This window comes from Procambarus clarkii, chromosome 17 (assembly GCF_040958095.1).
Source record: "Procambarus clarkii isolate CNS0578487 chromosome 17, FALCON_Pclarkii_2.0, whole genome shotgun sequence".
Lineage (NCBI taxonomy): Eukaryota > Metazoa > Arthropoda > Malacostraca > Decapoda > Cambaridae > Procambarus > Procambarus clarkii.
The window spans coordinates 4,106,826-4,134,193 of NC_091166.1; positions in this window are offsets into that span (position 1 = coordinate 4,106,826).

A 27,368-nucleotide genomic window follows, 5' to 3' on the forward strand; every position below is an offset into this window, starting at 1 on the left:
TAGATAGATAGATAGATAGATAGATAGATAGATAGATAGATAGATAGATATAAATAGATAGATAGATAGATAGATAGATAGATAGATAGATAGATAGATAGATAGATAGATAGATAGATAGATAGATAGGTGGATAAAGAGATGGATAGATAGATACAATGATAAATATACAGATAGATGAATATGTATATATATATGACAGAGAGATAAGTAGATGAATAGATATACTCAGCAAACAAAAACCATTTTTGACCGTGTTTAATTGGTCGCAGAAAGGTGACACTAAAACTATTCATATAATGTTGTTTTAATAACGTATAAAATACATTACTTTCTGTCACTCAAATCGTAGACAGCATGATTTGTTGTCCTGGTCAAATTTCCTGTCAAATCGTAGTCAGTTGCAATAGTACAACTGATGATTTAAAACTTTTCTAATTAAAATTAAGTACAAGTACTTCATATGTGTGTGTGTGTGTACTTACCTAGTTGCACTTACCTAGTTGTGACTGCGGGATTGATCTCTGGCTTTTTGGTCCCGTCTCTCAACTGTCAGTCATCAGATATACAGGTTCCTGAGCCTATTGGGCTCAATCATATCTACACTTGAAACTGTGTATGGAGTCTGCCTCCACAACATCACTTCTTAATGCATTCCATTTGTCAACTACTCAGACAAAAATCTTTCTAATGATTCTATGGCTCATTTAGGCACTCAGTTTCCACCTGTGTCTTATAGTGTGTGTGTGCCCCATGCATTAAATAGTCTATCTTTATATTCCCTATCAATTCATTTGAGAATCTTGTATGTAGAGATCATGTCCCCCATAACTCCTCTATCTCCCTGTGACTTGAGGTTTAATTCCCATAGTATCTCCTCGTAGCTCAAACCCCACAGTTCGGGTACTAGTTTAGTGACATACTTTTGAAACTTTTCCAATTTAGTCTTATGCTTGAGTAGATATGAACTCCACACTGGAGCCGCAAATTCCTGAATTGGTCTGACATATGTGGTATATAAAGTTCTGTACGGTTCCTCACACAAGATTCTAAAGTCCGTTCTTATATTGGCTAACCTGGCATATGCCACTGATGTTATTCTCTTGATATGGGCTTCAGGAGACAGGTCTGGCGTGATATCAAACCTCAAATCTTTCTCTCTGACTCTTGAAGAATTTTATCTCCCAAATGATACCTTGTGTCTGGTGTCCTGGTCCCTACACCTATCTTCATTACATTACATTTGCTTGGGTTAAATTCTAACAACCATTTGTTCGAAAATTCCTTCAGCTTGTCCAGGTCATCTTGAAGCTTCAAGCTGTCCTCCTCTGTCTAAATCCTCCACATAATTTTGGTATCGTCAGTAAACATTGAGAGGAATGATTCTATACCCTCTGGGAGATCATTTACGTATATCAGAAACAGGATAGGTCCAAGTACAGAGCCCTGTGAGACTCCACTTGGGACTTCACGCCAATTTGAGGTTTCACCCCTCACTGTAACTCTTTGCTTCCTATTGCTTAGGTACTCCCTTATCCACTGGAGTACGGTACCCGTTTCTCCAGCCTGTTTCTCCAGATTATGCATCAACCTCTTATGGGGTACTGTGTCAATGGCTTTCCGACAGTCCAAGTAAATGCAGTCTGCGCATCCATCTGTTTCTTGTTTAATCTTTGTCACCTGATTGTAGAATTTTATTAAGCCTGTAAGGCGATATTTAACTTGCCTGAACCCATTTTTATGGGTTGTCACGGAATCCCTTCTCTCCAGATGTGTTACTAGGTTGTTTATAATAATCTTCTCCATCACCTTGCATGGTATACAAGCTATGGGTGGTAGGCTTTGTGGGTTGGAGGTGTTATTGTAAGAGGGGGTGGGGGTGAGAGAAGGTGGGGGGTGTTATTGTAAGAGGGGGTGAGAGTGAGAGAAGATGGGGGGTGTTATTGTAAGAGGGGGTGAGAGTGAGAGAAGGGAGGAGGTGTTATTGTAAGAGGGGGTGAGAGTGAGAGAAGATGGGGGGTGTTATTGTAAGAGGGGGTGAGGGTGAGAGAAGATGGGGGGTGTTATTGTAAGAGGGGGTGAGAGTGAGAGAAGATGGGGGGTGTTATTGTAAGAGGGGGTGAGAGTGAGAGAAGGGAGGAGGTGTTATTGTAAGAGGGGGTGAGAGTGAGAGAAGATGGGGGGTGTTATTGTAAGAGGGGTGAGGGTGAGAGGTGGAGGTTAAGAGGGGTGAGAGGAGAAGATGGGGGGTGTTATTGTAAGAGGGGGTGAGGGTGAGAGAAGATGGGGGGTGTTATTGTAAGAGGGGGTGAGGGTGAGAGAAGATGGGGGGTGTTATTGTAAGAGGGGGTGAGAGTGAGAGAAGATGGGGGGTGTTATTGTAAGAGGGGGTGAGGGTGAGAGAAGATGGGGGGTGTTATTGTAAGAGGGGGTGAGAGTGAGAGAAGATGGGGGGTGTTATTGTAAGAGGGGGTGAGAGTGAGAGAAGATGGGGGGTGTTATTGTAAGAGGGGGTGAGGGTGAGAGAAGATGGGGGGTGTTATTGTAAGAGGGGGTGAGAGTGAGAGAAGATGGGGGGTGTTATTGTAAGAGGGGGTGAGAGTGAGAGAAGATGGGGGGTGTTATTGTAAGAGGGGGTGAGGGTGAGAGAAGATGGGGGGTGTTATTGTAAGAGGGGGTGAGGGTGAGAGAAGATGGGGGGTGTTATTGTAAGAGGGGGTGAGGGTGAGAGAAGGTGGGGGGTGTTATTGTAAGAGGGGGTGAGAGTGAGAGAAGATGGGGGGTGTTATTGTAAGAGGGGGTGAGGGTGAGAGAAGATGGGGGGTGTTATTGTAAGAGGGGGTGAGAGTGAGAGAAGATGGGGGGTGTTATTGTAAGAGGGGGTGAGGGTGAGAGAAGATGGGGGGTGTTATTGTAAGAGGGGGTGAGGGTGAGAGAAGGGAGGAGGTGTTATTGTAAGAGGGGGATGAGGGTGAGAGAAGGTGGGGGGTGTTACCCAGTGGAGGGCATAATGTTGTCACATGTAGGTACCAAAACACTAGTCCCAAATGAGCGTATTGTCTTCTGAGGTTCGTTTCCATATTTTCACTTATATCCACCATAAATAATATATTGCAAGAACACTGTACATGGTATGATTAACTGACTAATTGAGAGGCTCTTACCACCAAGTCAACATCCCAAAGTACAACTAGGTGTTGAGAAACATTGTTTATGTCTTGTTTACGTCTCTGTAGGCCCGTTGATGTCCACGCCGCTGTCAGGCATAGATCACTCCAAATTCCTGCTATATATCACCAGTAATCGGCCTCTTGTTCCCCTTAGGCCGGTACAGCTCTAACGCTACACGTTTTGCCTATCTTCTTCACTATTCTGTTCACTATTTGCTTTAATCTTCACTATCACATCTAGTTACGTAATCTCTGACCGAGCGATGGCGGCAACAAGTCTGTGGTGGAACTGATGTCGTACATTGATCTTCACTAATTAGTTCTATCGGACACAATCTATGAAACTGCTATTTTCTAAACAGTGCGTTTCACTTCATAATATCACTACGCAACGAATTTCCTTTGTATCCCTCTGATGTCCCAAATTATGAAGACATTTAGATGAGCGAACTGCACATGTCCACCCTCCCTACACCGGTCTTAGCAACAGCGTGTTTTGGTCTGTGTGTTTTGGTTTTGTGTGTGTTTGGTCTGTGTGTGTGTGTGTGTGTTTGGTCTGTGTGTGTGTGTGTGTGTTTGGTCTGTGTGTGTGTGTTTGGTCCGTGTGTGTGTGTTTGGTCTGTGTATGTGTGTTTGGTCTGTGTGTGTGTGTTTGGTCTGTGTGTGTGTGTTTGGTCTGTGTGTGTGTGTTTGGTCTGTGTGTGTGTGTTTGGTCTGTGTGTGTGTGTTTGGTCTGTGTGTGTGTGTTTGGTCTGTGTGTCTGTGTTTGGTCTGTGTGTGTGTGTTTGGTCTGTGTGTGTGTGTGTTTGGTCTGTGTGTGTGTGTTTGGTCTGTGTGTGTGTTTGGTCTGTGTGTGTGTGTTTGGTCTGTGTGTGTGTTTGGTCTGTGTGTCTGTGTTTGGTCTGTGTGTGTGTTTGGTCTGTGTGTGTGTATGGTCTGTGTGTGTGTTTGGTCTGTGTGTGTGTATTCACTTAGTTGTACTTGCGGGGGTTGAGCTCTGCTTTTCCGGCCCGCCTCTCAACTGTCAGTCAATCAACTGTTACTAACTACTAATTTTTTCTCTTCTAGAACACACACACACACACACACACACACACACACACACAGGAAGAAGCCCGTAACAGCTGTCTAACTCCCAGGTACCTATTTACTGCTAGGCAACAGGGGTTTCAGGGTGAAAGAAACTCTGCCCCTCTGTTTTCACCGACGGCCGGGATCGAACCTGCACCCTGGGATTACGAGTCCCAAGCGCTGTCCATTCAGCCCCAAGGCCCCTGTGAGTACCTACATAGTTGTATACTCCAAGATTGGTGTTTCATATGTGGTATGCATGGTTCTCAACGATTCCCTACTCAGGTTCCTGAAGGCTGTTCTGATGTTAGCCAGCCTCGCATATGCCGCAGATGTAATTCTTTTTATATGGGCTTCAGAGGACCAGTTTGGTGAGATATCATCTCCTAAATTTTTCTCTCTGTCCGTTTCAAGAAATACTTCATCTCCTATTCAATACCCTGTGTCTGGCCTCCTGTTTCCACCGCCTAGTTTAATTACCTTACATTTACTCGCGTTGAACTTCAGTAGCAATTTGTTGGACCATTCATTCAGTCTCTCTAGGTAATCTTGTTGCCTCCTACTATCTTCCTCTGTTTTAACCATCCTCATAATTTTTGCATCATCAGCAAACAATGAAAGGAACGATTCTATACCATCTGAAAGATCATTTACATATATCAGAAACAGTATAAGTCCAAGGACTGAACTTTGAGGGATTCCACTGGTGACGCCTCGCCAATCTGAGACCTCACCCCTTCACAGTGTCTTATGTTGCTTAGGTACTCCCCTATCCAATGGAGTACCTTCCTTTACACTCCTGCCTGCCTCTCCAGCTTTTTCACTTGCCTCTTTTCTGGTACTGTGTCAAAGGCTTTCTGGCAATCCAAAAATATGCAGTCTGCCCACCCTTCTCTTTCTTGCCAGATTTTGGTTGCCTGATCGTAGATTTAAATTAATCCTGTGAGGCAGGACTTGACATCCCTGAACCCATGTTCATGCTGTGTTACAAAGTTCTTTCGCTCCAGATGTTTCACTAACTTTTTTCGCACAATCTTCTTCATCATCTTGCATGGTATGCAAGTTAGGGACATTGGCCTGTAGTTTAGTTCCTCATGTCTATCCCCCTTCTTGTATATACGGACTACATTAGCCATCTTCCAAATTTTGGGTAGTTCCCCTGTTACCAAGGGTTTGTTATACACTGTGGAGAGTGGCAGGCACTGTGCTTCTGCTCCTTCCTTTAGTATCCAAGGGGAGATTCCATCTGGGTCTATAGCTTTTGTCGCATCCAAATCTAGTGAAAGATTCCTTACATCCCCACTGGTAATCTCAAATTCTTCGAGGGGTTCCTGGTTAACTATTCCTTCTGTTATCTCTAGAACTTCTCCTTGCTCTACTGTGAAGATCTCCTGGAATATATTATTCAGTTCCTCGCACACTTCCTTACCGTGGTAGTGAATCTGTCTGCCCCTATATCTTGAGATGATTTTGGGGCTTTTTAGTGTCCCCGCGGCCCGGTCCTCGATCAGGCCTCCACCCCCAGGAAGCAGCCCGTGACAGCTGACTAACACCCAGGTTTTTTTTTTTACTGCTAGGTAACAGGGGCATAGGGTGAAAGAAACTCTGCCTAATGTTTCGCGCCGGCGCCTGGGATCGAACCCAGGACCACAGGATCACAAGTCCAGCGTGCTGTCCGCTCGGCCGACTGGCTCCCTCTATCCTCAATTTTATTACCTGATCCTTTACTGTTGCTTTTTCTCCCGATATGGCTGCGCAACAATTTAGGTTGAGTCTTTGTCTTGCTTGCAATGTCATTTTTGTATTGCCGTTTTGCCTCTCTTCTCAATGTGACATATTCATTCCTGGCACTCTGGTATCTTTCTCTGCTCTCAAGTACCCTGTTATTCTTATAGTTACTCCACTCCCATTTACTTTGCTGCTTAGCTAGCCTACATCTCTGATTAGACCATAAGTTTCTCATGTACATTTCGTTGTTTTCCTTTTGGACCAGGACAAACTTGTCGGCTGCCCCCTTACACTCCTGCGTAACGTAATCCATCATGTCTTGGGCCGTCTTTCCCCTAAGCTCTGTTTCCCATGTTATATCTGTTATGATTTTTCTGATCTCCTCATAGTTTTTCTTTCGGAATGCCAGCCTTTTGTTTTCAGTTCCAGTTTCCCTCCTCGAGTTCAATAACCCTTCTTCAGCCAGGTACTCAAAGGTCAGTACACTTTGGTCGCTCATTCCTACCAGGGCCTCGAAACCGATTTTTCTTATGTCGGAGTCGTTCAGAGTGAAGACTAGGTCGAGTCTCGCTGGTTCATCGTTTCCTCTCATTCTTGTGGGTTCCCTGACATGCTGGCTTAAAAGGTTTCTTGTCGCCACCTCCAATAGTTTGGCTCTCCACGTATCCTCACCTCCATGCGGTTCCTTGTTCTCCCCACTCTATCCTTCCGTGACTGAAGTCCCGCATGATGAGCAGATACGATTTATTTCTACAGGTAACAGAGGCTGCCCTCTCAATTATAGTGCTAACTGCCATGTTGTTCTTGTCATACTCTTACTGGGGTCTTCTGTCATTTGGTGGGAGATTATATATCACTGCTGCTACTACTCTTGGTCCTCCCATTGTCATGGTGCCTGCTATATACTCTCTGAATCCCTCGCATCCCAGGAAAACCATCGCCTTGAAACTAAACTCCTTTCTCATTAGTAGGGCCACTCTGCCTCCTACCCTTCCTTCCCTCTCTTTCCTTATTTCAGTGTAATCCTGGGGAAACACCGCATTCGTCATGATTCCTGAGAGTTTTGTTTCTATGAGTATGATTACATCTGTGGATCACTTCTTGTGCTCTTTCCAGTAGTTTACTTGCCTTGCTTGTAATCCCATCTATGTTCGAGTACATCACCCTGAAACTGACTCTCTTCTGTCCTTCCTCAGATTCTGTTGACTCCCATTAAGCAGGGAAACAGGGAGGGTCCGGGGTGTGAGGGCCTAGAAAGCAGGACCTGCGGGATCTGGGGTGGGCGGGGTCTGGAGGATCTGGATAGGGATGGTGGAGGAGTATGAAAGACTTCAGGGGGTCAGAAGGAAAAAGAGGGCTGGGGGGGGGGGGGAGCACGAGGTTTTGGGGGAGGGTGCGAAGGGGAGACTTGGGGGAGTCCCATCATTTTCGCATCTTCTGTACGTGCTAAAAACGACATTTCATTGTTAAGGGCACGTTTTAAATTACGTTTAATATACGTCTTTTGAGAATTTGAAAAGACGAGAGAAAGAGAGAGAGAGAGAGAGAGAGAGAGAGAGAGAGAGAGAGAGAGAGAGAGAGAGAGAGAGAGAGAGAGAGAGAGAGAGAGAGAGAGAGAGAGAGAGAGAGAGAGAGAGAGAGAGAGAGCGAGAGAGAGATAGGGGAGGGAGGAGAGAGAGAAAGAGAGAGAGAGAGAGAGAGAGAAAGAGAAAGAGAGAGAGAGAGAGAGAGAGAGAGAGAGAGAGAGAGAGAGAGAGAGAGAGAGAGAGAGAGAGAGAGAGAGAGAGAGAGAGAGAGAGAGAGAGAGAGAGAGAGAAAGAGAGAGAGAGAGAGAGAGAAAGAGAGAGAGAGAGAAAGGCAGAGGCAGATGCATCTGGGCAGAGGCAGACGGTCAGAGGCTGTGGGGGAATTCACTCCAACATATAATATCATTAAGAAGTTCATTAGGACCATAAAAAATGTTATGGGCTCGGTGACCAGTGATCTATGGATCTTTAATAATAAACATATTAATTAATCAAAATTAATTTAGAGAAGTGGACTGAAAAACTTCTATTTAAAGTAGAGCAATTGCCTTTACATATCTCTTGGGGGGGGGGGGTAAATTCTATAATGTTAGTCTACATATAATATAGAATCACATTGAACCCTGTACGCGTCTGGCGACACGTGATTCTACAGCCTGAAGTACGGTTCCCTTGTAGCTAGCTCCTTGCTGAAATATTAATAACATGTAATTTCTACTTGAGTGTATATATTTATGCAATTATTCATGAAATAAGAGTGGATTAGGCATAAGAATTACACTCACGGGAGTTATTAGGCTTACATGCAACGTAATGACAAGGCACCAACGTAAATATAGAATAATGGCCAAAATAGAAAATCAATGGTACTCAGCCTTGCCGGATGCTGTGTCCGTAATATGTTGAAGCTGCCGAATCGATCTCAAGCCATTTAATGCAGGGATGCTCCTCAATTTCATCGATAATAAGGATCAGCTTCAGGGCACCAAACTGTAATGGCGTCTCTTTCTGACAAGTCTCCTTGCTAGTCCCGCGCGCCATCTAGCGCCGGATGTTGGAAACTTGTGTAATAATTCTCAATAATCTAATTTCCGAATGGATGGAAACATTACTGACGTTATTTTGCGTCACAATAACGTACTTTAGGTAACAGCATATTGTTTCTCGCTGTGCAAATCATTTAACCTAACTGACGTTAGATGGAAAATATATATTCGTAATAGAATTTGAGTTTGTTTACTTTGTTTACTGGATCAGATGACCGCAACTGTATGAAACTATTTCCAATAAACGGCTATATATTTTACTAAACAGAAATGAATTAATTGCCAATCTAAATACCTTAATAAATTCTACAAGATTAAACATGTTTTAATTCGATTTATAAATATGTGGAATTTATTCTCCCGAGCTGGATAGCTGAGTCAATCGCCGCCATGAATTCTAGGACAAATCTGGTGTTACTACGAGTCAGTTTATTAGAATTTATATAGCTACACTACTGGTTAGTAGTATTAGTAAATTATAATTCCTAGTACAGAAAATACCTACTATCGAACTAGGGGTTAGTATTTGGGTGTTGGAAATTTCCAACAGAGGCAGAGGTAGAAGGGTAGAGGCAGCAGGGCAGAGGCAGCGGGGTAGAGAAAGTGGGGTAGAGGTAGAGTGGCAGAGGCTGAGTGGTAGAGGAAGAAGGGCCGAGACAGAGAGGCAAAGGCAGAGGAGGAGCGATAGAGGGGCAGAGGGGCCAAAGGAGAGGGGCAGAGAGGCCAAAGCAGAGGGGCAGAGAAAGTGGGGCCGAGGCAGTTGGGACGAGGCAGAGGGGATAAGGAAAAGGGGACGAGAAAGACAGGCAAAGATAGAGGGGCATAGGCAGAGGCAGAGGGTCAGAGGCAGAGGGTCAGCGGCAAAGGGGCAGAGGCAGAGGCAGGGGGTAGAGGCAGAGGGGCAGAGGCAGAGGGGCAGAGGCAGAGGGGCCGAGGCAGAGGGGCAGAGGCAGAGGGTCATAAGCAGAGGGTCAAAGGCAGAGGGTCAGAGTCAGAGGGGCAGAGGCAGAGGGACAGAGGGGAAGAGGCAGAGGGGCAGAGGCAGAGGGGCAGGGGCAGAGCCAGAGGGGCAGAGGGTCAGAGGCAGAGGGGCAGAGGCAGAGGGTCAGAGGCAGAGGGGCAGAGGCAGAGGGTCAGAGGCAGAGGGGCAGAGGCAGAGGTCAGAGGCAGAGGGGCAGAGGCAGAGGGTCAGAGGCAGAGGGTCAGAGGGGCTCAGGCAGAGGGGTAGAGGCAGAGGGTCAGAGGCAGAGGTGCTCAGGCAGAGGGGCAGAGGCAGCGGGGTAGAGGCAGAGGGGCAGGGGCAGGAAGGCAGAGAGGCAGAGGGGCAGGGGCAGAGGGGCACAGGCAGAGGGTCAGAGGCAGAAGGGCTGAGGCAGAGGGGCAGAGACAGAGGGGAAGAGGGTCAGAGAGGCAGAGGGTCAGAGGCAGAGGCAGGGGGCAGAGGCAGAATGTCAGAGGAAGAGGGGCAGAGGCAGAGGGTCAGAGGCAGAGGGTCAGAGGCAGAGGGGCAGAAGCAGAGAGGATGAGGCAGAGGGGCAGAGGCAGAGGGGCTGAGTCAGAGGCAGAGGGTCAGAGGCAGGGGGCAGAGGCAGAGGGGCTGAGGCAGAGGGGCAGAGGCAGAGGGGCTGAGGCAGAGGGGCAGAGGCAGGGGTCAGAGGCAGAGGCAGAGGGTCAGAGGGGAAGAGGCAGAGGGTCAGAGGCAGAGGGGCAGAGGCAGAGGGTCAGAGGCAGAGGGTCAGAGGCAGAGGCAGAGGGGCAGAGGCAGAGGGTCAGCGGCAGAGGGGCAGCGGCAGAGGGGCAGAGGCAGAGGGGCTGAGGCAGAGGGGCAGAGGCAGAGGCGCAGAGGCAGAGGGGAAGAGGCAGAGGGGCTGAGGCAGAGGGGCTGAGGCAGAGGGTCAGAGGGGCAGAGGCAGAGGGTAAGAGGCAGAGGGGCAGAGGCAGAGGGTCAGAGGCAGAGGGTCAGAGGCAGAGGGTCAGAGGCAGAGGGTCAGAGGCAGAGGGGCAGAGGCAGAGGGGCAGGGGCAGAGGGGCAGAGGCAGAGGGGCAGAGGCAGAGGGGCAGAGACAGAGGGGCAGAGGCAGAGGGGCAGAGGGGCAGGGGCAGAGGGGCAGAGGCAGAGAGGCAGAGGGGCAGAGGCAGAGGGGCAGAGGGTCAGAGGCAGAGGGACAGAGGCAGAGGGTCAGAGGCAGAGGCAGAGGGGCAGAAGGTCAGAGGGGCAGAGGGTCAGAGGCAGAGGGGCTGAGGCAGAGGAGCAGAGGCAGAGGGGCAGAGGCAGAGGGGCAGCGGCAGAGGGGCAGAGGCAGAGGGTCATAAGCAGAGGGTCAAAGGCAGAGGGTAAGAGTCAGAGGGGCAGAGGCAGAGGGACAGAGGGGAAGAGGCAGAGGGGCAGAGGCAGAGGGCCAGAGGGTCAGAGGCAGAGGGGCAGAGGCAGAGGGGCAGAAGCAGAGGGTCAGAGACAGAGGGTCAGAGGCAGAGGGTCAGAGGGGCTCAGGCAGAGGGGTAGAGGCAGAGGGTCAGAGGCAGAGGGGCAGAAGCAGAGGGTCAGAGGCAGAGGGGCAGAAGCAGAGGGTCAGCGGCAGAGGGTCAGAGGCAGAGGGTCAGAGGCAGAGGGTCAGAGGGGCTCAGGCAGAGGGGTAGAGGCAGAGGGTCAGAGGCAGAGGGGCTCAGGCAAAGGGGCAGAGGCAGCGGGGTAGAGGCAGAGGGGCAGGGGCAGGAAGGCAGAGAGGCAGAGGGGCAGGGGCAGAGGGGCACAGGCAGAGGGTCAGAGGCAGAAGGGCTGAGGCAGAGGGGCAGAGGCAGAGGGGAAGAGGGTCAGAGAGGCAGAGGGTCAGAGGCAGAGGCAGGGGGCAGAGGCAGAGGGTCAGATGAAGAGGGGCAGAGGCAGAGGGTCAGGGGCAGAGGGTCAGAGGCAGAGGGGCAGAGGCAGAGAGGATGAGGCAGAGGGGCAGAGGCAGAGGGGCTGAGTCAGAGGCAGAGGGTCAGAGGCAGAGGGGCAGAGGCAGAGGGGCTGAGGCAGAGGGGCAGAGGCAGAGGGGCTGAGGCAGAGGGGCAGAGGCAGGGGGCAGAGGCAGAGGGTCAGAGGCAGAGGCAGAGGGTCAGAAGGGGCAGAGGCAGAGGGTCAGAGGCAGAGGGGCAGGGGCAGAGGGTCAGAGGCAGAGGGTCAGAGGCAGAGGGGCAGAGGCAGAGGGGCAGAGGCAGAGGGGCAGAGGCAGAGGCAGAGGGGCAGAGGCAGAGGGTCAGCGGCAGAGGGGCAGCGGCAGAGGGGCAGAGGCAGAGGGGCTGAGGCAGAGGGGCAGAGGCAGAGGCGCAGAGGCAGAGGGTCAGAGGCAGAGGGGAAGAGGCAGAGGGGAAGAGGCAGAGGGGCTGAGGCAGAGGGTCAGAGGGCAGAGGCAGAGGGTAAGAGGCAGAGGGGCAGAGGCAGAGGGTCAGAGGCAGAGGGTCAGAGGCAGAGGGTCAGAGGCAGAGGGGCAGAGGCAGAGGGGCAGGGGCAGAGGGGCAGAGGCAGAGGGGCAGAGGCAGGGGGGCAGAGGCAGAGGGGCAGAGGCAGAGGGGCAGAGGCAGAGGGGCAGGGGCAGAGGGGCAGAGGCAGAGAGGCAGAGGGGCAGAGGCAGAGGGGCAGAGGGTCAGAGGCAGAGGGACAGAGGCAGAGGGTCAGAGGCAGAGGCAGAGGGGCAGAAGGTCAGAGGGGCAGAGGGTCAGAGGCAGAGGGGCTGAGGCAGAGGAGCAGAGGCAGAGGAGCAGAGGCAGAGGGTCAGAGGGGCAGAGGGGCAGAGGGTCAGGGGCAGAGGGTCAGGGGCAGAGGGGCAGCGGGTCAGTGGCAGAGGGGCAGAGGCAGAGGGTCAGAGGCAGAAGGGCTGAGGCAGAGGGGCAGAGGGTCAGAGGGGCAGAGGGTCAGAGGGTCAGAGGCCGAGGGGCAGAGGCAGAGGGGCAGAGGCCGAGGGGCAGAGGCAGAGGGGCAGAGGGTCAGCGGCAGAGGGTCAGAGGCAGAGGGGCAGAGGCAGAGGGGCAGCGGCAGAGGGGCAGAGGCAGAGGGTCGTAAGCAGAGGGTCAAAGGCAGAGGGTAAGAGTCAGAGGGGCAGAGGCAGAGGGACAGAGGGGAAGAGGCAGAGGGGCAGAGGCAGAGGGCCAGAGGGTCAGAGGCAGAGGGGCAGAGGCAGAGGGGCAGAAGCAGAGGGTCAGAGACAGAGGGTCAGAGGCAGAGGGTCAGAGGCAGAGGGTCAGAGGGGCTCAGGCAGAGGGGTAGAGGCAGAGGGTCAGAGGCAGAGGGGCAGAAGCAGAGGGTCAGAGGCAGAGGGGCAGAAGCAGAGGGTCAGAGGCAGAGGGTCAGAGGCAGAGGGTCAGAGGGGCTCAGGCAGAGGGGTAGAGGCAGAGGGTCAGAGGCAGAGGGGCTCAGGCAGAGGGGCAGAGGCAGCGGGGTAGAGGCAGAGGGGCAGGGGCAGGAAGGCAGAGAGGCAGAGGGGCAGGGGAAGAGGGGCACAGGCAGAGGGTCAGAGGCAGAAGGGCTGAGGCAGAGGGGCAGAGGCAGAGGGGAAGAGTGTCAGAGAGGCAGAGGGTCAGAGGCAGAGGCAGGGGGCAGAGGCAGAGGGTCAGAGGAAGAGGGGCAGAGGCAGAGGGTCAGAGGCAGAGGGTCAGGGGCAGAGGGGCAGAGGCAGAGAGGATGAGGACAGAGGGGCAGAGGCAGAGGGGCTGAGTCAGAGGCAGAGGGTCAGAGGCAGAGGGGCAGAGGCAGAGGGGCTGAGGCAGAGGGGCAGAGGCAGAGGGGCTGAGGCAGAGGGGCAGAGGCAGGGGGCAGAGGCAGAGGGTCAGAGGCAGAGGCAGAGGGTCAGAGGGGCAGAGGCAGAGGGTCAGAGGCAGAGGGGCAGAGGCAGAGGGTCAGAGGCAGAGGGTCAGAGGCAGAGGGGCAGAGGCAGAGGGGCAGAGGCAGAGGGGCAGAGGCAGAGGCAGAGGGGCAGAGGCAGAGGGTCAGCGGCAGAGGGGCAGCGGCAGAGGGGCAGAGGCAGAGGGGCTGAGGCAGAGGGGCAGAGGCAGAGGCAGAGGGTCAGAGGCAGAGGGGAAGAGGCAGAGGGGAAGAGGCAGAGGGGCTGAGGCAGAGGGTCAGAGGGGCAGAGGCAGAGGGTAAGAGGCAGAGGGGCAGAGGCAGAGGGTCAGAGGCAGAGGGTCAGAGGCAGAGGGTCAGAGGCAGAGGGGCAGAGGCAGAGGGGCAGGGGCAGAGGGGCAGAGGCAGAGGGGCAGAGGCAGAGGGGCAGAGGCAGAGGGGCAGAGGCAGAGGGGCAGAGGCAGAGGGGCAGGGGCAGAGGGGCAGAGGCAGAGAGGCAGAGGGGCAGAGGCAGAGGGGCAGAGGGTCAGAGGCAGAGGGACAGAGGCAGAGGGTCAGAGGCAGAGGCAGAGGGGCAGAAGGTCAGAGGGGCAGAGGGTCAGAGGCAGAGGGGCTGAGGCAGAGGAGCAGAGGCAGAGGAGCAGAGGCAGAGGGTCAGAGGGGCAGAGGGGCAGAGGGTCAGGGGCAGAGGGTCAGGGGCAGAGGGGCAGAGGCAGAGGGGCAGCGGGTCAGTGGCAGAGGGGCAGAGGCAGAGGGTCAGAGGCAGAAGGGCTGAGGCAGAGGGGCAGAGGGTCAGAGGGGCAGAGGGTCAGAGGGTCAGAGGCCGAGGGGCAGAGGCAGAGGGGCAGAGGCCGAGGGGCAGAGGCAGAGGGGCAGAGGGTCAGCGGCAGAGGGTCAGAGGCAGAGGGGCAGAGGCAGAGGGGCTGAGGCAGAGGCAGAGGGGCAGAGGCAGAGGGTCAGAGGCAGAGGGGCAGAAGCAGAGGGTCAGCGGCAGAGGGGCAGGGGCAGAGGGTCAGAGGCAGAGGGGCAGAGGCAGAGGGTCAGAGACAGAAGGGCTGAGGCAGAGGGGCAGAGGGGCAGAGGGTCAGAGGGTCAGAGGGGCAGAGGGTCAGAGGCCGAGGGGCAGAGGCAGAGGGGCAGAGGCAGGGGGCAGAGGCAGAGGGGCAGAGGCAGAGGGGCAGAGGCAGAGGGTCAGAGGCAGAGGGGCAGAGGCAGAGGGGCAGAGGCAGAGGGTCAGCGGCAGAGGGGCAGAGGCAGAGGGTCAGCGGCAGAGGGGCAGAGGGGCAAAGGCAGAGGGGCAGAGGCAAAGGGGCAGAGGGGCAGAGGCAGAGGGGCAGAGGGTCAGAGGCAGAGGGGCAGAGGCAGAGGGTCAAAGGCAGAGGGGCAGAGGCAGAGGGTCAGAGGGGCAGAAGCAGTGGGGCAGAGGCAGAGGGGGGCCGAGGCAGAGGGGCAGAAGCAGTGGGGCAGAGGCAGACGGGCAGAGGCAGAGGGGGCCGAGGCAGAGTGGCCGAGGCAGACTGGCCGAGGCAGAGGGGCAGCAGCAGGGGGCAGAGGCAGAGGGGCAGAGACAGAGGGGGCCGAGCCAGAGTGGCCGAGGCAGACTGGCCGAGGAAGAGGGGCAGAAGCAGTGGGCAGAGGCAGAGGGGGCGAGGCAGATTGGCCGAGGCAGACTGGCCGAGGTAGAGGGGCAGAAGCAGTGGGAGAGGCAGAGGGGCAGAGGCAGAGGGGCAGAGACAGAGGGGGGCCGAGGCAGAGGGATCGAGGCAGAAGCAGAGTAGTAGAGGCAGAGGGGCCGAAGCAGAGAGGCAGCTGCAGATGGGCAGTGGCAGAAAGGCCAAGGCAGCGGGGTCGAGGCAGAGGGGACAAGAAAGAAAGGCTGAAGGGCAGAGGCATGGGGGCAGTGGCAGAGGGGATGAGGGAGAGGGGCAGTGGCAGAGTGGCAGAAGGGGTAAAGGCAGAGGGGCAGAGGAGCAGAGATAGAGGGGCAGATGCTAATTGGCCGTGGCAGAGGGGCCAAGGCAGAGGGGCAGATGCTAAGGGTCAGAGGCAGAGGGGCCATGCCAGTGATGCCGAGGCAGAGGGGCAGAGGCAGAGGAGACGGGGCAGAGGAAGAGGGGCCGAAGCAGAGGGGACGAGGCAGAGGGGGAGAGTAGTAGGGGCAGGAGGTGGAGGAAGGGGGGTAGAGGCAAAGAGGCAGAGGCCGAGGGGGGCAGAGGCAGAGGGGCAGTGACAGAGGGACCTTTGCAGAGGGGCCGAAGCAGAGGGGACGAGGAAGAGAGGCAGAAGCAGAGGGGCAGAGGCACTGGGGCAGAGGCAGGGTGGCAGAGGCAGGGGGCACAGGCAGAGAGCCAGAGGCAGAGGGGCACAGGCAGAGGCAGAGGGGCACAGGCAGGGCAGAGGGGTATTGGCAAGGGATAGGCAGAAAGGCAGAGACAGAGAGGAAAGAGACCGAGGGTCCATTACAGAGGGCCGAGACAAAGGGGCCGAAGCAGAGGGGCCGAGGCGGAAGGGCAGAAGCGGAGGGGCTGAAGCAGAGGAGCCAAATAAGAAGGCTGAGGCAGAAAGGCAGAGAAGCAGAGACAGAGTGGCAGAGACAGAGAAGCAGAGACAGAGTGGCAGAGACAGAGAAGCAGAGAAAGAGACAGAGAGACAAGGGAAGAGAGAGTGACGCAGCGAGATGGGTGTGCAGGACGAGCAGCAGGGTAACATGCGGTAACACAGGGAAGCGAGGGAGACACTGGCTCACTACACCTCTCGCTGGGGTCATACAGCAAACCATTTCTGATCTCAACACGGCTCACATTTCACTGGCCGGGCCTCCCCATACTCTCCTTCAGTGAATATAATACTCTTTACTTAATAGTACTTTCCTCACAAACACACTTTAAAATCTCAAACACCAAGGGAATTAAACATACCAAACACACACACACACACACACACACACACACACACACACACACACACACACACACACTCACACACACACACACACACACAGATATCGGATAATGAGTCGGATATAAGGGAAGTTAAGTTGGAAGCCCCCCTGGGAATGAGTGATCATAGTGTATTGAGCTTTGAGTACCTGGTTGAGCTGGGAATTATCACCCCCAAAAAAGAACTGGGAAACAAAGGGCTGGCGTACCGAAAGGGAAACTATGAGGAGATGAATAAATTCCTATGGGATATACATTGGGACACAAAACTCGGAACCAAGTCCGTACAAGACATGATAGACTATGTCACCCAAAAATGTCAGGAGGCTGTAAGCAGGTTTGTCCCACCCCAAGAGGAAAAAACAGAGAAGCAAAGGAAGAATCCGAGGTTTAATAGGGAATGTATGAAAGCAAAGGAGCTGAACAAAAGGGCATGGAGGAACTTCCATAATAACAGAACACCAGAAGGTAGAGAGAGATACCAGAGAACCAGGAACGAGTATGTTAGTGTGAGAAGAGCAGCTGAGAAAAGGTATGAAAAGGATATAGCTAATAAAGCCAAGACCGAACCAAAGCTACTACACAGTCACATCAGGAGGAAGACAACAGTGAAGGAACAGGTGATGAAACTTAGGGTAGGCGAGGACAGGTACACAGAGAATGACAAAGAGTTGTGTGAAGAACTCAGCAAAAGGTTCCAGGAGGTCTTTACAATAGAACAGGGAGAAGTCACGGCGCTAGGAGAGGTGGCAGCAAACCAGGTGACCTTGGAAAGGTTTGAAATTGCAAGAGATGAGGTCAAGAAGCATCTATTGAAGCTGGATGTGAGAAAAGCTGTTGGGCCGGATGGAATCCCACCATGGGTATGAAAGAGTGTGCAGGAGCACTGTGCTTGCCACTCTCCATAGTGTATAGTAGGTCACTGGAAACAGGAGACCTACCAGAAGTATGGAAGACTGCTAATGTAGTGCCAATATTTAAAAAGGGTGACAGACAAGAGGCACTGAACTACAGGCCAGTGTTCTTAACTTGTATACCATGCAAGGTGATGGAGAAGATTGTGAGAGAAAACCTAGAAACACATCTGGAGAGAAGAGACTTCGTGACAACCCATCAACACGGGTTCAGGGAGGGTAAATCTTGCCTTACAGGCTTGATAGAATTCTATGATCAGGTGACAAAGATTAAGCAAGAAAGAGAAGGATGGGCGGACTGCATTTTTTTGGACTGTCGGAAAGCCTGTGACACAGTACCCCATAAAAGGTTGATGCATAAGCTGGAGAAACAGGCAGGAGTAACTGGTAGGGCGCTCCAGTGGATAAGGGAGTACCTAAGCAATAGGAAGCAGAGAGTTATAGTGAGGGGTGAGACCTCAGAATTGCGTGAAGTCACCAGTGGAGTCCCACAGGGCTCTGTGCTTGGACTATCCTGTTTCTGATATACGTAAATGATCTCCCAGAGGGTATAGACTCATTCCTCTCAATGTTTGCTGACGACGCCAAAATTATGAGAAGGATTAAGACAGAGGAGGACAGCTTGAGGCTTCAAGTAGACCTGGACCAACTGCAGGAATGGTCGAACAAATGGATGTTAGAGTTTAACCTAAGCAAATGTAATGTAATGAAGATAAGGGTAGGAAGCAGGAGACCAGATACAAGGTATCACTTGGGAGATGAAATACTTCAGGAGTCAGAGAGAGAGAAAGACCTGGGGGTTGATATCACGCCAGACCTGTCCCCTGAAACTCATATCAAGAGGATAACATCAGCAGCATATGCCAGGTTGGCTAACATAAGAACGGCCTTTAGAAACTTGTGTAAGGAATCTTTCAGAACATTATATACCACATATGTCAGACCAATCCTGGAGTATGCGGCTCCAGCATGGAGTCCATATCTAGTCAAGCATAAGACTAAACTGGAAAAGGTTCAAAGGTTTGCCACCAGACTAGTACCCGAGCTGAGAGGTATGAGCTACGAGGAGAGACTATGGGAATTGAACCTCACTTCGTTGGAAGACAGAAGAGTTAGGGGGGACATGATCACCACATTCAAGATTCTCAAGAGAATCGACAGGGTTGATAAAGGCAGGCTATTTAACACAAGGGGCACACGCACTAGGGGACACAGGTGGAAACTGAGTGCCCAAATGAGCCACAGATATATTAGAAAGAACTTTTTTAGTGTCAGAGTGGTTGACAAATGGAATGCATTAGGAAGCAATGTGGTGGAGGCTGACTCCATACACAGTTTCAAGTGTAGATATGATAGAGCCCGATAGGCTCAGGAACCTGTACACCTGTTGATTGACGGTTGAGAGGTGGGACCAAAGAGCCAGAGCTCAACCCCAGCAAGCACAACTAGGTGAGTACAACTAGGTGAGTACACACACACACACACACACACACGTGCACCTACACACACACACAGTCTTCGGTCAGCCTTGATAGTGAGCAGACATGTAGGGCCAGCGGTTATACCAAGGGAATAATAGGGTCAAGTGAGCAGGTATACTATGCAGTGAGAATCGGGACAGTATAAATTGAACAGTGGTATTGCAATGCAACACATTGATCACATCTCGTGGTGAATTATCTTAGTGAATATAGAGAAGATTGCTAGTGAAGATCGACTTCTTGAGGCATCATCAGTCGCATCAGCTGGGACCCACGTGGAGACCTGAAGACCTCACAGGATTACCGACGGAACGCGGTGTATTCACCTAGAGTGCATGCGGGGGGGGGGGGCTGGCTGGTAAAAGTGTCTCTCATAAGTCTCCAACAGTGTGCAAGGTTTATAAAATGTCATATCGTAGAAGCTAATGCATTCCATTCAATAACACAATCGTAAGTTGCCCGAAACGCTGCGCGAACTAGTGGCTTTACAAGATTGTAAATACTGTACTATTTAATGTATTCTCTCAAACCCAATGTACCTTCTTGTATATAAATAAATAAATAAATAAGTGGTAGACAGGTAACAGGGACAGCAACTGTGAGCTCACTGGGAACCCGGATAAGCCGCTAATCCCCCTGCCATAATATGAAGACAACACCTCACCCACCTCCTCTTAACCCCCATCTCACTCCCCCCCCACTCCCACTCTCCCCTACCACTGACTAAATGTACACATGCACACACACACACACACACCTCCCTCTCTCTCTCTCTCTCTCTCTCTCTCTCTCTCTCTCTCTCTCTCTCTCTCTCTCTCTCTCTCTCTCTCTCTCTCTCTCTCTCTCTTGCTCTCTCTCTCTCTTGCTCTCTCTCTATCTTACTCTCTCTCTTGACAAGGGACAAAATGGCAGGAGGATGCAACAGGGACACAGGGAATAGTCAAAGTGACCAAACTGTTAACTGTAAAGGAACTGTTAACCCAAGTTCTGGAGGAATTCAGGAGGGAGATACATGAAATGAGAATTACAATTAACAACCTGTAAAGTTAGCTGACATCAGCAAAGGAGGAGATCAAATCCCTCACAGAGTAAAATATAGAGACCGCGCATCAGATTATCATCCAAAGGGAAGGTGGGATCTGAGCATCGGAAGGAAATGCCTCTGTACCTGAAACGTTTGTGGAAAGAATGAGAAAGAGCTCAGAAGCAATGGACACAGTGGGGGAGGTAGCCATGCAAGCAGCTACCTCACAGGAAGCAGCAAAGTGCACCAGCCAGCTAATGGAGAGAAAAAGATCAGTGGTAATTGTAGGCATCAAAGAACAGGAAGGATTCAATAGGCAGGAATGGAATAGCAAGGATAGAGAGGCAGTACAGGGGCTACTGAAGGGGTTACAGATAGAAGGGGCTGAACAAAACATTGAGAAGGATTTTAGGTTGGGCTGGTACAACAGGACAGAAACCGACTGGTAAAGGTGGTGTTTACAAACGAGGCCACCAAAGAGGTTCTTTTAGAAAGGAAGAGTCATCTGCAGTATGTGGAGGAATACAAAAAAGTATTCCTGCAGAGGGACAGGACGAAGGAGGAGAGAGCCAGGGCAGCAGAGGCAAGGAGGAAGCGAAGAGAGAGAGGAGTAACCCAGGAAATTGCAGCCTCCAACACAACAGTCCCAGAGACAAGAGGGGAACCCACAACCAGCATGCCAGCAACACCAGAGGGGAGGGCAACACCACCACCCCTCTCTGCTTAGAAACCCTCCCTTCCCCCCCCTCACCCTACCTGCCCCCACTCAAATGCTCACCCAACACTCCCTTCCCCCCCCCCCCATCCCATTCTGACCCTGTCACCCCTCCCCCATTCCTACCATTTCCCCCCCCCCTCTCTCCTTTCCCCCATGTCTTCCCTCCTCCTTCATCCCATACCCTCCCTATCTCTCCTCCCCCCCTCACCCAGTATCCTCTATGTCCCCCTATCTCCTTAACCCACACCCTTCCTGTCCCCCCTTCCATTGCACCCCCACTCCCAGCCCAAATTCCTCTGAGACCCTGCAAACCACCCCACAGATCTTCTCACCCACGGAACAGCTTCCCACACCAGCAGAATGCTCGCCAAGAAAGGGACAAGAAAATGTAAACAAGAAAGTGAGCTTCAAGGCAATGTACACTAACATAGATGGGATTACAAATAAAACAAGTGAACTCGGAGAATGGGCACTAGAAGAAAACCCAGACATGATTACACTCACAGAAACAAAGCTAACGAAAACCATAACAAACGCAGTGTTTCCACAGGGCTACTATGCAGTGAGGAAAGAGAGAGAAGGGAGAGGAGGAGGTGGTGTAGCTTTGCTGATAAGAAAAGGTTGGAGTTTTGAAGAGATGGTAATTCAGAACTGTGAAGGTTTCAGTGACTACATATCAGGCACCATAGCAACTGGAGGACAGAAAATATTTGTAGTAGTCATATATAACCCCCCACCGAACGACATATGAACCAGACAGGAATATGATTTAAAACAATTTGGCCACCATCAACATAATGGAGAGAGCAGCTTCTGTGGCTAACAGGACCGGATCCAGACTACTAATCATGGGAGACTTCAACCATGGGAAGATAGATTGGGGGAACAGAGACCCACATGGAGGACCAGATACATAGAGAGCTAAGCTGCTGGATGTGGCAACAAGAAATTTTCAAAATCAACACATCAAGGGACCGACAAGAATGAGAGGAGAGGATGAACCAGCCTTGCTTGATCTGATATTTACCCTAAATGAGTTGGATATAAGGGAAGTTAAGTTGGAAGCCCCCCTGGGAATGAGTGATCATAGTGTATTGAACTTTGAGTTCCTAGTTGAGCTAGGAATTATCACCCCCAAAAATGAAACGGGAAACAAAGGGCTGGCATACCGAAAGGGAAACTATGAGGAGATGAATAAATTCCTAAGGGATATACATTGGGACACATAACTCAGAACCAAATCCGTACAAGACATGATGGACTATGTCACCCAAATGTGTCAGGAGGCTGTAATCATGTTTGTCCCAGCCGGACAGGAAAAAACAGAGAAGCAAAAGAAGAATCCGCGGTTTAATATTGTTATGATCTCAGCCTGTAGGAGAAACGAGTCTCCCCCTTGAGAGTTATTCAGCAAGCCTGACCTAACCAGAAGGTCTAAGAAATGTTGACCAGACCACACACTAGAAGTTGAAGGGACGACGACGTTTCGGTCCGTCCTGGACCATTCTCAAGTCGATTGAGACTTGAGAATGGTCCAGGATGGACAGAAACGTCGTCGTCCCTTCAACTTCTAGTGTGTGGTCTGGTCAACATACTTCAGCCACGTTATTGTGACTCATCGTCTAAGAAATATTGAGGTGAGGTTATCTTGAGGTTATCTTGAGACGATTTCGGGGCTTTTTAGTGTCCCCGCGGCCCGGTCCTCGACCAGGCCTCCACCCCCAGGAAGCAGCCCGTGACAGCTGACTAACACCCAGGTATCTATTTTACTGCTAGGTAACAGGGGCATAGGGTGAAAGAAATTCTGCCCAGTGTTTCTCGCCGGCGCCTGGGATCGAACCCAGGACCACAGGATCACAAGCCCAGCGTGCTGTCCGCTCGGCCGACCGGCTCCCCAGATGTAACACAGATGTAAAATAGTTTGTTGGATGTAAATAACAATTTGAGATTATGGGCAGTGAAGAAGAAAACAGATAAATGACTGGCTAGGAGATGTGGACATTTTGCTGGAGGTGTGAGGCTCACTTCTGGAGGGCTTTGACCTCACTTGAGGCCAGACATCGCAGGGGGATAGCCGCGCTCCGTTGAGCTCCCGTCAGAAGGAACCCCTAGTGATATATCTCGAAGAGAAGAGAAGTGTGCAGACGTACCAGCTGTGGACGTGTGATCTCAAGTCCTGGGCGACGAGGAGTGTTTATTAAACCGTCCAGAGGCATTATTGTGGGTCGTGGAGGCGCCCTGACCAGCCTATGTCTGAGGGATAGCGCCCTCGACGAGACAATCTGTGGTTTGTCTTTGGGGAAGATGTTGCTGAGAACTTCGAAGCCATCACAGATGGAGTAGTTGATGAGACTCCAAGGTAGTGGAGGAGAGGACCTCGAGCTGTGAGGAGAAGCAGTGAAGAGGAGCATCACGTGCTTCTGTAGAGGTGGTGAAGCACCATAGTTGCTCGAGGGAACTTCACGGTAGCAGCATGGAGGAGCTGCAGATGATCCTGGTAGTTAAGCCCAGAAGAACTTAAAGATATCAGGGTAGTGAACTTCCAGAGGTGGAGGGGAAGTTCTGGTGGATTACTTGTAGGGAGTTGATAGTGTTTGGTTGCCATTAGCGTGCAAGACGCAGTAAGAGGTGAGTGATTGTTTGCATTCTTATGTCAAGGAGTGTTTTATACTGAAGTTTAGAGTTACAGTCGTAGGCTGGATTACCTACAGATGTATGTGTTCTAGGACTGATAGAGTGATCGATTGATCATTGTTGTGTATCAAGGAACATTTATACTGATATATATATATGTTATTGCATTCAATGCTGGATTTCCTTGTACATGTTTATAGATATATTCTCTTGCTGATAGTGCAACATTGTAGTATAAGACTTGATTTACTTGAAGAGGTAGATTGTATCAGGTGGGGAATCAGAAGATAGGATACCACTTGATAATCTGATGATAGAGTTCTGATGGTGTTGGAGTGCAACCTGATTGTAATAGTATAGAGTATAGGATTCATTATTATTATATGTGTGTATGTATTGTGTATGTGCTTTGTCTAGTAAATGTATTCCAATTTGCTGGTGTTTGACCTCGTTCTAGTGAGGCTTCCCAGGAAATAGTAAAGGAAGAGAGAGAGAGAGAGAGAGAACCAAGAACCACCACTGTGGACAGGGTAGGATGGAAAATTAGTAAGTCAAAGGGGATTGAGGAGATCATATCACATAAGGAGAGAGTGGGGAGTCACAGCGGCTGGAGTGGGTGTGTGCACGTGACAACGAGGCTAAGTATTGGAGCCGCATCCCCTAAACGTGTGACGTTGAGCCCCTCTCCAAGAGCCAGAAGCGCCCAGGGTGATCTCCTAGTGAGGTATAAGCACTCTACCGAGTTGTGGGTTGGGTTGTCTGTAAAGGAGGAACAACACGACAACACCACCAACCCACACTATAAGAAATTGGGGGCCTGTGTCCGGGAGAGTGAACTGACACACCCACACCCTGTCCAAGAGTGGATTTGTACACCCTTGCTGAAATAGATAAACTGTGTGACCGCAGGTGTATATTCTCTCTCTCTTGGGAAGACTCACAGGACAAAGATGGATAAGGTGCAAGCGTTTGTGGAGTCAGGCAAGCCTGAGGACTTGGAAGGTTGCACGAGGGATCAATTGAAACAAATAGCAGAAAAATGTGGCATTAGGTTGAAAGCATCTAAAGTAGCTGGGATGAAGGATGAGATCCTGAGGCAGTTGAGAGCCAGAAGTGAAGCGGCAGAGCAAGGAGCCCAAAAAGGAGCTGAAAGTGGAAAGGAGGATGATGGGCAGAATGAAGTGAGATCCCAGGGATCGAGTAGGAGCAGCAAGAGTAGTCGCAGTAGCAGGAGTAGCCGAAATAGGAGCTTGGAGAGATTCCAGTTAGAGCTCCAGATGCAGCGTGAGGACAAGGAGAGACAGTTCCAGCTGGAAAAGATGAAATTGGAACTCCAGATGAAAAATGAAGCCGAGAGGGAAAAAGAGAAAACCAGACTGGAGGTAGAAAAAGAGAAAGCAAGACTAGAGGTGGAGAAAGAAAAAGAGAAAACCAGAATAAGGAAACTGGAGTTGGAACAGGAGAAAGAAAAAGAGAAAGCAAGGCTAGAGGTGAACAAAGAAAAAGAGAGAACAAAACAAATGCAGATAGAAGCGAATAGAAACTTGGCTGAGCAAAGGATTGAACATGGGTTGCCAGAGAGCACCACCCAGGTATCACACTCACCAGATGTTAGGGTTAGGGAGAAGGTCATTCCCTTGTTTGTTCCCGAAGAGGCAGAGAGCTTCTTCGAGCATTTTGAAAAAGTAGCCAACATCAAGGAGTGGCCACAAGAGGAATGGGCCCAGCTGGTCAGTTAAGATTGACCGGTGCAGCCAGGGAGGCATATACCCAATTGTCACTGGAAGAGTGCCAGGATTATGCCACAGTAAAGAGCAGCATATTGCGCTCGTTTCAGTTAACCCCAGAAGCTTATATGAAGCGCTTCAGAGAGATGATCAAAGTTGGAGCATGTACGTTTGCTGAGACAGCAAGGGATCTGGAAAGACGATTCCAGAAGTGGATTGAAGCTGCCAGGGTCGGATCTTACGCTGACCTGAAGCAACTGATGGTCATGGAGAAGTTCTTGGAGATGATGCATCCCGAAACAAAGTTCAAGATCCAAGAAGCAGGGATTAAGGAGGTGAAAGATGCCGCAGATAGGGCGGATATGATTACCGAAGCATAAAAGAGCTTGAGGGAGAACAGAGTGAGAAGCGAGGTGAGACGCAGCAATTGCAGACCCAGTGGAGTCTGGGGAGGAAGAAATTATGAAAGACCCAGAGGAGTCTGGGGGGAGAAGAATTTTGATAAATGGGCAGATAAAAGGAAGTACCCTAAAACTCAGAAGAGTAGGTCGCGCACTTCGTCTGAAAGTGAAGATGAGGGAGCTAAACGAGAAACTAATCGTTATCCGGGAGATCGAGAGTCCAGTAAAGCTCCACAGAGTACGAGTAGTGTGCCTGGCTCGAGGAACTCTCATGTGAGTGGACAAAGTCAGAGCCGCTTTGGTACATATAGAAGAGACTTTTCCCAGGTGAGGTGTTAAAGTTGTAACGGATTGGGTCACGTGAGGCGAGATTGTCGGCCGGGCAAGAGAGTTGTGACCCTGGCCATGTGTAACCCCCGAAGTAAATATACTATTGTGTTCCAAGACAAACCACAGAAGATGAACTTAGTGAACGAGAGGTATAGGCCGTTCATGAGCAAAGGTTGGATCAGTATAGGAGGCCAACCTGAGGTAGAAGTTGGTATCTTAAGGGATACCGGAGCTAATCAGAGCTTGATTACGAGAAGCCTGATTGGGAATGATCGACGGTTAACTGGCAGGAGTAAGATGAAAGTATATGGGTTATTGTCTGAGAGTAACATGCCCGTATATACTGTCCAGCTAAGGTCGGAATATGTGTCGGCAGAGGAGATGTTGGGAGTGTGTCCCCACATACCTGTTCCAGGAGTCCAAGTGATCCTGGGGAATGACTTGTGCAGGACAAAGGTGTTGCCAAGAGTCATAGCGGAGACTGTGCCAGAGGAGTGCCCAGAAGGCCACGGCACGGGTAGGACACCTGAGAGTGTGAACCTGACTGACATCCGAGGAGATGAGTCAGGAGACCGCCAATCCATTGGAAACCATGTCTCGGTAGTGACGAAGGCAGAGGTGGCCGACAAGGAAGACGCTGGAGAAGATGAGACAGTGTCGATTAAACTGGTAGAAGATATTGATGTAGATATAGCATGGCTGTTTGATGAAGGTCCAGCCCAGGAAAATGAAGTCTCGGTGAGGTCAAAAGTGAAGATGGCCCAGCCGAAGAAGAATCATGTGAAGAGAGCGGACCTGAGTAGAGCCCAGACTGCTGAAATTAAGAGTCGGAAGGCGAATGCAACTGTGCTGAGTAGGAATGAGGAAAGATGTGGACAGACTGAGGGTGGGAGTAGAGCGTCAAGTTGTCCACGAGCACAGAGGCATATGGATAGTGGAGTTAAGTCGTTTGAGGTGTCAGGAGTTGACTTGTTTCACAGAAAACGTGGAGGAGAGATAGTGAAGAAGAGTAATAGCCGAGAAAATGAAAGGAGAAGAGACAGTATGTGTGGAGAGATGCTTACGAACACTCTAGGTGAGGTAAAGCGACATGTATGATCGAGTGCTGTTGGGTGTAGTACAGTGCTCGAAGAAACTTTTACGGAACGAAGAAGAGTTGAAAGAGAAGAAAGGGAGTTGTATAGAGGTGAGAAGTGTGGGAAGAGGATGATGATACAAACATGGAGGAATAGAAGAAAACCGAGGACTCGATGGAAGTCAAACAGGATGAGGTCTCGGATAAATGAGGAGACGAAAGGGAGGATCGTCGGTGAAGACGAGGGAGTGAAGTATGATGAAAGGAGACGGAAGTATAATGGAAGTAGATGGAAGTGTGAAGATGACAGAGGAGGTACAGACAGTAGACGTCTGACTCTGGACGTGAAGAGAAGAAGACGAGGAAACGGAGGGTGGAAACAATAAGTAGAGTGGACCGATGGAGTGCAGGCGTCCAAGGAGGACAGCCTAGCCAAGAGGTGTCAGAGAAGTCAGTTCGTGTATGAGAAGATCATGTTTCTGGAGAGTTGTGAGCCAGATGTTGCAAGGTGCAACGAACTAATTGTAGACTCCTAAGGGAGTATATCGGTTGAAGAACGAGACAGTGTGGTGGCGGATGTATTATCCTGAGCTTTGCCACTGGAATAACTCTCAAAAATAAGGGGAGGGGAGTGTTATGATCTCAGCCTGCAGGAGAAACGAGTCTCCCTCTTGAGAGTTATTCAGCAAGCCTGACCTAACCAGAATGTCTAAGAAATATTGACGTGATAACACCGATGTAAAATAGTTTGTTGGATTTAAATAACAA